Here is an 11,212-nt window from a genome sequence, read left to right as displayed (position 1 = left end):
TTAGGCTCATACTGAAGGAGAAGCACTCTGGGTGTTGATGGGAGCAGGGAGAATGTATTCTTGACCAAGAAGGTAGATTTCATCCAACTAAGTGCAGATGCCTGCAGTTGGGTAAAAGAAACCCACTCCGCAGACCAGGGGGAGCTTGGCAGGGAAGCACTGGGGGAACAAGAGCTTGTGGGATGGGCTTAGCAGTGCTGTCTGCAAGAGTCTTACACAGGAGCAAGAAATCACGTTTCAGTGACAGTGCTTTGCTTTTCTTGCAAAATGCACGTACTGTTGGCAGGAGGCTAAGAGTGAGCAGGGGTGGGTCAGAGACACGCTCCAGCTCCAGAGTGTTCCTCCTGGGAGATGCTGAAGGGCCTTGTGAGTTCATCTCTGCTCTGTTACATTACTGGACACTTCTTTTCCTTGTTTATGTGGTAGAAACATCTGAAAATAATTTGTGCCTGTTAAGCTTTGCGGATGGTCAGGGTTTTGTGTGCAATGTGGTCTCTACCTCGGCCAGGACTAGCTGAGGCTGGTCTGTGTCTGCTCATTAGCTAACGAGGCGCAGTGTAGTTAGCGGGGCTCTCTGGGGGGGCTGCCTTTGGAGCGGGGCTGCCGTGCGGGTGCGTGGGCACACGCAGGGGTGGGTGCGGTGCCGATGAGCTCACCCCTCGCAGGCAGCGTCAGCCCCGGCAGCTCTTCCCGTGCAGGGCGGCAGGAAAGGCGCAGTATGAGGGCAAGGAATATGTGTGTGTGTGTGTCTCCCTCCCCCTAATATTAAAAGCATCTGCTGGTTAGGGACCTGCTGAAGAGGGATGGATGTGTGTGTCGCGGGTCTTGCTGGAGCTCTAGCGAACCTCTGTGTGAGCAATACGTGCTGACTGATGCTCTGGAGGGGACGGATGGAGAAATCTTCGGCAACAATCCCAGGACAAAGGCGAGGATGGCTGAGCAATCGAGGTGGGAGGATGCCATCCAGAAGGGGGAAATGTTTAAGCTGGGAGGAAAGAGACAGCATAGGGAAGGGATGATACGCTAACCACATGGCTGGAGGAGGAGGTGTGAAGAACTTGATGGGAAACGCAGGACTAAGCAGGGGGGAAAGGAGCAGGTAAAGGACAGTGAATCAGCGAGGAGCGAGGTGACCGGGTGCAACTAGGCTGCTGTGTGCGAGGGCAGTGCACGTCACCCCTGTGAGAGACTCGGGGTTCCCCGTGGGTGCCCGCGGGGCCTGGCCAGAGCCTGGCAGCTCAGCTTGCCCTCCCGCGGTGCCGAGGGACTGCCGGCCCCGGGGCTCCTCTCACGGGCATCACCCGCACCCCCGGGCAGGGCTGCTGCCAGGCGGTCAGGGGAAGCGGAGCTTCCAGCAGCCGCGGGAACGGCCCGCGGGCCCGGGGCTAACGGAAGCTGGAGTTAAACGGTGTCACCGCAGCCCGACTGGAGGTTGGCGGCTGCACGCCTGAAGGGCGATGCCCACCCCAGAGGCGGACCCCAAAACCGCGGCGGGGAGGCGGGGGCAGAAGGCCGGGGCCGCGCTGCGGGGGCCGCGGGCGGGTCGGTGGCTTCCGCCCGGCGCGGCACATTCCTGCCCCGTGAGTCAGGGCGGCGGCGCGGCGGGATGCGTCGTCCCGCGGCCCCGGGCGCTGGCAGCTCCCCTGCGGGTCTCAAGCCGCCGAACCCGGCTCCGTTCCCGTCTCCCATTTGCATGCCGCGGCTGTGAATGGCGTGCCCGGCCGGCCGGCCCCTGGCACGGGGGAGGAGTCTCCGCGCCCTACGCGGGCCGAGCTCGGCGGCGCCGGTCCCTTAAGCCGCACCGGGGGGCGGCCCGACCCGAGCCGTGGCTTTCCGCTGCGTTTCACCCGCCTTCACGGTGAGTGCGGGGCCGGGGAGGGGGAGAATGCGGCGCGGGGAAGGGGGAGCGCTCGGCGGGGCTGGGGCTGCACTCGGGGCACGGCGCACACGTGAGGTGCGGGCTCCGTCCCGTCCCGCGGCCCGGCAGCCTCCGCCGCGGCTCGGCAGCCCCCTGCTGGCGGCCCGGCCGTGAGGGGCAGCCCCGCGGGCCGCCCAGAGCCCTTCCCGGACCGATTCCGCAGGGGATTCCGCGCCTCCCCAGCTAGTCTGGGAAGGGCTCTTGGCGGCCCGCCGGGGCAAGGCCGGCGCCCTGAGGTGGCGGCTGCGAAGCCGGAGGCAGGTGCCGGGTCCGACCCCTGTCAGAGGTCTCAGAAAATGCCCCCCCCCGCCCCAGCGGGCTCCTTTGCCTGCCCCGTGAAGCGCAGCGGGGGAGGCGTTCGGTGTCTCAGGTGTGAGCCCAGCCCGGTTAGTGACGGGCAGAGGGGGCAGCGTTGGATCTGTGTGGTCCTGCCTCCCTTCAAGAGCCAAGTTGCCCGTGGTTCTTTGGACGTCGGGACGCTGGTGACACACCTGGTGCTTTCTGCTGTAGGTCAAGGTGCGTGTTCATGGCTCGTTTCGGTTGATCCAGGTCTGGAGCTGAAAGGCCCCTCCGCCCCCATTGCTTGCCACACGTTCCCACCCATCCCTCCCCTGATGCTGGCACCGGTCTTTTGGCAGCCACCCTGGGAGCTGATCTGGTGGAAAACATGTCACTTTTTACATGTGAAAGCTAGTTTTCCTCTGGATCGACTCCCTGAAGCTTTTTCACAGTGTGCTGCTGTCACAGAGCAGGGATCCCAGTAGCCCAACACGAGCCTGGGCAAAGCTTTTGCAGGATTGCCCCCTCAGTGCTGAGTCCTTTCAGGCTCCTCAGAAACAACCTGCCCTTCCCCCTTGCAGCACACACGTGTAGCTTGCCCTGCTGTGCCAAAGTGCCCTCGTGTGTATTTTGACTTGTGCTTTTCTCTCATGTAACTCAGTAGAGGTGAGTGGCAGCACAAATGAGTTTTGTCCGGTGCTTATCCTTGTGCAACACTCGGTTTTGGCTGCTGATTCTCCTGCAAGGTTGGCTTTGCCGTGGGGTGTGCAGTGTTGGTCAGTGATGTCTCCAGGCCCTGTCTTGGAGTGAGCAGGAAGTTGTTTCCTTTCTTCCTGTTTTTGTCCCCATGGCTGCTGATTTCCTCTGGGAAGAAAGCTGTGCATTCTGCAGTAAGGGGAAAAAATAGTTACACGTAACGGGAAGGGACAAGGCAGCAGAGCTGAAGGCACGTCTGAATGAAGCACAGCGTGAGGCAGGAGCACAGCGTGTTAACAGTAGTAACACTGGTAGAGCAGCAGAGACAGGAGCTGCCCTTGTGCCCTGACTGCAGGGGTAAGAAAGGCTCACGTGGGACAAGCTGGAGGGCAGATGCTTGGAAGGGTCCGGCGTGTGGATATATGTTGCTTTCCAGCTCTTCTCTCTTGGTGGTGCAGGGTTTGCAAGAGGAGGTGATGACTTGTGTTAGATTGATTGATTAGAGGAAGTAGATGAACTTTCAGATACTTCCTTCAAGTTTTGATTTTTAAAAAGACTTTACAAAGGCCTTGTGTACCTGAAATCTCATCTGCCTTTCTAGGTTTGGTGTTTTTAACCTTCTGTTGTGCTACTAGCAGCCATCCTCCCTCCCTCCTGCTGCATCCCTCTTGTGTCCTTGGGTCCTCATGGCTGCTGCAGGGCAGCCCAGGTTTCCACTGTCTCTGTGTGGGCTTATGGGGAGCCAGTGCCATTCCTGAGCAGGGACCCTGCCAGCCTCCCAAGAGGTGCTGTGGATTTGGAACAGGGCAGTGAGCTTAGTTACAGTCTCTGCACTGAGTCCTGAGTCCCCCTGGGAGGCAGAGGCTGCTGTGCTCCTGTGTTAGTGGCATGCCTGCTCCTGTGTGTTCCTGTGAGAGGAGCTTAGTGCTGTGCACCATAAAAAGCAACTCCAACAAAACTAGTCCTGCTCTGGGACTTCCCATGACAGGCCTTTTTTTTTTTTTTTTTTTTTTTTTAAGCAATACAGTTGCAAGAGATCTGCCTACAAACTGGCTTTTCAGGTTCTGGGGAAAGCCATGGGCTTTCCTTTTGGGGTCATCAGTCCTGTTCCTCTGGAATCCAGCCCCGGAGAGTAGCCAGCAAGTCCCAGCATGTTCCCCTGAGAGAGGCAGGGTCTGCTGAGTGTGGCATGATAGGACAGTTTATTCTGGGCACAGAGCCCACATGCTTGGATATAATTAGTAAAGGTTTGATTCCATTCAGACTGTCAGATCTCTCTGTAGTGCAGACACAGCCTGGTTAGTGCTGAAGGCCTGAGATGGGCAACATGACCAGGAGTCTCGGGTCGTTTTCCTCTTCCGTTCAGTGCATCCAGCAGAAGGGTTGGCAGAGCACCCCGTATGCTCCTAGGGATGCTGCCTGCTGGGTGGGATTGGCTGCGAGCTGAAGATCCTGATGTTTCTCTGTCTGTATCTCTAGAGCTTCTATACAGCAGAACTGTCTTGGATAGGCTTCTTCCCTTTGGTTGTTGCCTTTCCTCCTGAGTTATCTCTGGAGGCTTTGGCATCCCATGGAGACCATGTGCCTTTCTTGGAGGTTCCAGCATTAATTATAACCCAACATGACACTGCTATTAATTGCTATTCCTGCAGCCACTTGCCTGTCACCGGTATATGACCCATTTCAGTAAAAGTACTTAAAACTCAAGGATGGCTTCCTTCCTTCACATTTTCCCTGAGCTCAGATGTGAATTAGTTTCCTTTTTTTTTCCAGTTGAAGAGCTGCTGTGTCCCCAAGTCTAACTTCATTATCATCTAGTTGGAATGAAATGGGCAAGAAATGGGCAGGTCTGGCACTGTTACTGTAAGGTTCCCTCCCTGCTGCTGGGGATGTGTCTGCTGTAGTTTTAAGTAACCCACAGAGGGTGTGTGTTGCCTGCCTGCTCAGAGAGCTGCCTTGGATCCTCTTTGCTGAGAGTATCTCAACTTGTGCTGTGGGAGCTGCAGCCCTATTTAGTGAGTCTTGTGTCTGGGTGTGGGTAGAATGTCCCAGTGCTACTGGAAAGTACAGCGAAGACGGTCTCGTTCCTCAAAGGAGAAGTCCTGGTGTCCTGGGACATGGAGGTAGTTGTCTCCCCAGTGGCAGAGATTTTTTTTTTAGCTTTGTTGATTGGGGTTTTTTTGTCTTTTTTGTTTTTTTTTTTTTTTTGGTCTTGTTCAGAACTAGCAGGTGAACTAGTTGAACTGAATGGACATCAGGACCTGTTGCTTATTCCACTGGTGTTCAGTGACTCCCCTCTGAGGTCAGCACCCACCGTGTAAGTAACAGAAAAATGGTTAGGAAGAGATAATCCCAGCCCTGCAGCTATTAGTCCCAAGAGATTAGGGAGGCAACAGGCAAGATTTAACCTTGGGAGGAAATGGATCTATCGGTGTTTCCCGTGGTTGTGCTGGCAGTTCTGTTTCTGTGCCCTTGAAGAACCCCAAACTGATGTGGTGTGTGGTGTGTCCTCTTGCCATCCCAGCCTGCTTGCATGGAGTTGTAGACCCTCACTCCAGCGCAGTGTGGGGAGGGCAAGGCTTGTCTGCCAACCTCTCTGTTTGCACGGGCAGGCTTGACTGTGCCATTTGGGAAGGTCTGAGAGAAGTCCTCAGAATGAGGTTTCCTTAGAGAATGGTGGAAATTGTGTCTGTGCTGAGATTTCTGTTGTTGTGTTGTGTTAGTTGAACTTCAGGGGGTTCTGACTGCTTGCTCCTTTTCTTGGTCCTGCTTAGGTGCTGTCCAGGACTGGTTGAAGCCCCCTGAAGATCAGATCTCACATACTTTTTGCTTCAATCCATGCTGCTGTAGGAATGAGGAAGTGTTTTTTTTTTAAATGTGCATTGGGACAATGTCACAATGAGTAAATTACTAGCTGAGTTTTTGAACAAATAATTGAAACTGTGGTCAAGTTGAACAACAAACAGTGGTTGTTTGCTACTTGGTGAAGGCAAAGAGCTTATTCTTCATGTTAACCTTAACTGTGACATCTCCTAAAGTTGTAGACTGCAAGTTTTGTTGGTTGTGTGCCTTGTTTGCTGCAGAGACAGAGAATGTCAGGTTGACACAGGGCTTGTTCTTGCTGAAATTTCCTCTGGGTGCACTCTTCGTGTATGTTGATACACCATTTGTTTCAAACATAATTAAAGCTACTTTTTGCATACCTTAGAAATGTTAGATCTGTAGTGATCTAGACCTGAGCAGTTGATATGTTCTCAAATTCTGGGGCCTTTAGCAATGAACAGACCTTGCCTTAGTAATCACAGCATCTCTAAAAAACACAGTGATTATTAAAGGAAATGTAATTTCTTCTCAGTGAACTAAGAAGTATCATTGCACAATCCTTCCCTGGCACTGTACAGCTTTCCCAGGGGGAGAAGAGATATCAAGACATGCCTGATCTTGCCTTTTCTGGAAAGTCTACCTTTGTCGCCTCCTCCCCTTCCTGTTTCCACTTGGATGAGAGGCAGCCCCTTGCTCTGCTGGTCAGCAGCAGTCCCTCTTTTGAAGTTGTGGTTTTTGTTGGTTGTTTTTTTTTTTTTCCTCTTTAAAAAGTAACAATCCCTATGAGGTCATCCTGAAGCTGCACAGGATGCTGCTGTTACTGTTCTACAGGTCTGGCACTTACTTGGCCTTGACTCAGTGAAAGTTGTAACAGCTTGAATTTTAAAATCTTGAGGGCTCAGACAGCTTGGGCTGGCAAATACAGCTTCTGTGTTGTTCTGATTTGTTGCCCTACAGCAATGGGCACATGGGAACTATGTTTCTCTTTTGCTTGGATTCAAAGCTTTAAAGTGAACTGTAACAGGCTGTGAGTTGTTTTGCCAGAAAGTGTGAGTGTACCTTCCATTCTCTGACTGCTCTGCAGCTGTAATTTCAGGGAGAACTGTGAGAGAGAATGTGCCATTCAGTCTGGTTTAAGAAGTATGGTGCACTTAGATTTTTAATTTTTTGCTAAAGCAAAGTTAGAATTATGATTATTTCTATTCAGGTTATAAAGGAGTTGGTGCATTGGGCACGTGTGAGAAAACACATGTACACACACCTGCAGAGCAAGACGAGCTCTTCCTGCAACTGCTTTCCAATTAGACAAAGTAGGAGGTGGTGTGTGGCTGGCTGTGAAGCACCAGCAAGAGCAGAAATCAGAGTGTCAGGCTGGCAGGTATCTCTTCTGTGTCCCTGGCTGAATTGGCCAAGGCTTAAGAAGAGCTGCTCCAGCAGAGCCAGCTCTGCTCCGAGTCCTTGGCTGTGCCACTGTTCTTTTGAAGGGTCTCCATTGGGCCTCATAGCTGTGGGCATTGCTGGTGGATGCAGGCTTCTCCCAGGGATCCAGGTGAACAGACCATGTTGGAGAAAGCAGGTGATGTGTGATGAGAGTGAGAATGCTCTGAATTTCAGAATATGCAAAGAATGCTGGCCTGAATGGCTCAGATATTGCAGCTTCCATCCTTCCTGAATATAAAGCCTGTCTTCTGATGGCTCCAGCATTTATTATTGTTATTTCCTCTAAGATTTTTTTTTTTAGATTGCTATTCAGGGTGGTTTTGTGTAACTTTCCATAGGAAATGTTGTCATTTGTGGCACTTTTGATCTCTTTTGCCAGAGAAGCGTTTTTATTTAGCACAACAGTGATTCTTAGCTGCTTTTAGTACTGGGAGTCTTTGCTGTAGAGGTTGGTTGGCTTTTATTCTAACATAATTTTTAGCTTTGGGGATTCTGAGCTTTCTGGGGGCGACAGCTAGTTTTGGCAGTTCTTTTTCCATGAGTTGTTTATTGATGTCATATTTTCTAAGAGGACAATATTGTAATCACTAAGAGGCTTTACCAATAAAATTGCTTTTGAGGTGGGTGCACAGGCAGCAGCTATTCTGAAAGCAACTAGAACCAGTGTTTACTGTGTCTTGACAGTCCTGCCAGTGCAGTGTTCCTGGCTTTCCTTGTGTCCTGAGCCCGTATGGCACTTGTGATGAACATGAGAGCTGGTAGGAAAACCTTAAAATTGCAGAATTTCCTTGAAAAATGCTACCTTTGTTAAAATACCATGGTAGGATTTTGTTTTGTCTTTGCTTTTCTAATGTGGGACCATGGCTGTGCTGAGAAAAGCATTTTCATGACTCTTACCTTGCTGTATAACTGAGGCACTGCCCGTGTCTGTGGTACTTGTGGATCAGCCAGCACTTTACAGTGCATCTATTTTACTAGCAATGAAAATTAATCTGGAACGGAGTCTTCTGGAGTCACTGAATTGTTGCAGTGAGTTAAATGTGTACTAAAATAGTTTCTGTGGTCACTCTTTCCTGCTTCTTTGTTAATGAGGAGCTCCAGTGACGCTGAAGGAACGTGCAGACCCAGGCAGAGCTGTGAGGCCACTTGGGACCCCTGAGCAAAGGGCTCTGCCAGTTGAGCACAGGCACTGCTGACCCAGCTGTGGGTACCTCTGAACAGGGTGCAAGAATGAGGCTGGTGTAGGTGATCCTTCCTCTGAGTATGCTTCCAGTGCTGGCAGTTGTTTATAGTTGGAATTGTTAATATTTGAGTTATTAATGTAATTATACTTGTTATCCATTCTGGCCACATTCACCGTGGCGCTGAACCAGCAGCAGTATCCTGGCTTCCTGGATGGCCATGCTGGGATGCACCAGCCATCTGGTTATGGATCTAGGTGGAAACCAGCACCTTCTGAGGACCAGAGAGCTGATTCTACGGTGTCCCTAAGGAATGGGAGTGCTGCTCAGTGCTGGCTTCTCACCCGCTGTGCCTGATGTACAGTCGCTGGAGCTGTTAGTAGGTATTTTCATCAGTCCATGCCCAGACGTGGCCTACAAGTCCCATGCTGTGACCAGTGTTAGGATGTGGCTGCTGGAAATGTGGCTCTTGCCTGTGGTGCCAGGCTGGTGTTCTCTGCAAAGCTGCAGGCAGTGTTCCTGGAGAAACACAAACAGGATGAGAACACCAAAGTACTGCAGGTTTCCCACTGCTCCCTCTCTTTGTTGTTTTATGTTCACACTGTTCTCCTTGCTGGTATCTAGGTAGGTTGTAGATGGCTCTGCATTGGGTGTACTCTAGAAGGTGGAGTTGGGTGCTGGTTGCTTATCACCTGAGCTCTGTGAGGGGTCTGGGGTGCTGGCCTGCTGGCCAGTGCTGTGAACCTGCTGCTCTTGTCTGCGACACGCATGCCTAAGGGGGTGGAAAAGGCAATCCCTCTGGCCATTGTGCTGTACTTGGCTCCCTTCCACCTAGTTGCTCTACGGGGGCCACAGGCCATGGGTGAGCAGAGGAAACTCATCCCTTGGGAACTGTTCTATGGAAGCTGCCTGTATGTGAGGCTTGGCCACCAGCTCAAGAGAAGTCTGGATGTTTGGATGTCTGCCCATCCAGTGACCCCGGCAAAAATTCACTCTGCCTTTGGTGATACAGTAGTATTTTATTCCTGCTGCACTCAACACCTGCCACCAAGGGCCCTTCTCAGAAGACTTTTAAGCCTCAAGAGATGCAGACCCCACCACCTCTCTAGTGGTAACTGTGAGCTTCCCACAGTGCTACAAGCGTGAGATTTTTGGCCATGTTTTCATTACTGCTTTAATCTGGGCTGCCTTGAGAAGCAGTCTGCTCATCTGGCTCCAGCTGCTCTTGTTGTTCCTGCTTCCTCCCCTTTCCTTCTTCTGGCACAAGTGTTTGTGGAGCCATGTGGTGACTTGGATCAGGGAAGAGTTTGGGCTGGAACAAACCATTTTCTCTGCTGAGCTAATGTGGGCTGGTTTCTGGTGTGGATCACCCAACAGCTGCAGGGATGCTTGTGCCAGAATGAGGAGAGGGGCAACACATGGGTCTGGGGGCATTGCTACTTCTGTTGACTTGCATCTCTTTCAAGTGGCCATGGCATCTTTATAGCTTGAATCTTGAGCATTGACTTCTGTGTTCTTGTTACTATTTTGCCTTTTTATTTGCTGCAACAAAAGGACCTTGAAGATAAGTGTTTGTTGCCTGTGTGAGTGTTTGCAGGTTGCACTTGGAGGTCATCTTTTAACCTGGATTTAGGAGAAGTTTAACTACAGATCTGGGGGCTAACAGGAATCAGAAGAGTTTTTTGAGCTCCCTGTGTTTCTACTGTCTTCTGTAGGATAGCACCAGACCTGCATAACCTTCAGGTTTCATGCAAAGCTGCTTTGAAAGCTTGTGATGTTGGCTTTCTGGTAGGAGCTCATTTGTAGTTTATTTCTATCATGACCCACATCTTTTTCTGAAAATCAAGACAATCAGTTGCTCAAAGGGACCTCAGATCTGCTTTTCTGATCATGGGGTTGGCTTACATACATTCAAACTTCACTAGCAGATGTTTTTATTACCTATATTTAAAACCCTCTGACTTTGTGTATGGTTGAGCCTTCCCTAAGCTCAGTGAGTCCAGTTGAAGCTTTGCACTCTGTGCCTCCTGCATATCAGTATCATTCTACAGGGCTTTGCATGAAATCCATGAAATCCAATGAAATCCATCCATGAAGACCCTTAGTTTTTTCTAACATAACTTCCCATTTCCCATCTAGGGGTCTGCCTGGCCTCTTCCAAGCCAGGAAGTTTCCACTGCTGTTTCTCAGCAGGGTAAATTAAGTGGTTCACGGTGAGACCCTTCCGTGCTGCCTTCACTGACAGGGTAAAAGACCTTCCCCAAAGCATTCAGTCACCCTGCCTTGGTGGGTTCCTGCTGTGGTGGTGCTTGCGTGCTGCTTTTTCATTATCTTATTGCCTGCTGGTTTTGTGGTCACTTCCTCAAGCTTGTAGCTCCTGCTTTAGCTATTTTCTACAGCACTGGTTGTAAAGAAGACTCTCAGGAGGAAGACTCTGTGCTGTTTAATTCACTGTGCAAGGCAAAGGCCTATGTTCCATCGGAGCCCACGCAAAGGCTTTTGGACATGTCTTCCATGTTCTACTTTGACATAAAGTTTAAAAAAGAGTTTGGGTAGGGACAGGCCTTTCCATTGTGCCACTCTGTCCTGCAGGAGAGCTCTGTGTTTTATAAGAGGCTGACAGGGGCAATGCAGTTCCCTGAGCTCAGATCTCCTTGGCTGGGGCTGTTTCACATAGGCAGGGGACAAAGGCGCGAGCTGTAGTTTGATGTTTCACCTAAGCTGCTGCCATGCTGAGCTATCACTGAATAGTCTGGTCCCACCTTTCCTCTGGTTGCACAGAGCTTATCTGGAATTGTCTGAGCCACTTGAGGATGCCAGATCTACAGGAAATTATGTACTAGGGTGAGTTTTGTGCTGGTAGAACACCTCAAAG

The 11,212-nt window shown here is 51.1% G+C and overlaps 1 protein-coding gene across 2 annotated transcripts in view; it reads left to right on the top strand.

Moving 5' to 3' along the window:
* Positions 1-1,703: 1,703 nt before the first annotated feature.
* RHBDF1 (rhomboid 5 homolog 1) overlaps positions 1,704-11,212 on the top strand; it is a 35,101-nt gene continuing 25,592 nt past the window's right edge. The window contains exon 1 of one of the 2 annotated variants that reach the window (XM_051631859.1): positions 1,704-1,858. The gene's annotated coding sequence lies outside the window, so the exon portion shown is untranslated. The remainder of the gene's footprint in view (positions 1,859-11,212) is intronic. The other variant, XM_051631857.1, reaches the window with a different exon arrangement.

The sequence above is a fragment of the Apus apus genome, chromosome 14, assembly GCF_020740795.1.
Source record: "Apus apus isolate bApuApu2 chromosome 14, bApuApu2.pri.cur, whole genome shotgun sequence".
NCBI lineage: Eukaryota > Metazoa > Chordata > Aves > Apodiformes > Apodidae > Apus > Apus apus.
This window is presented reverse-complemented; position numbering and strand designations above follow the sequence as displayed.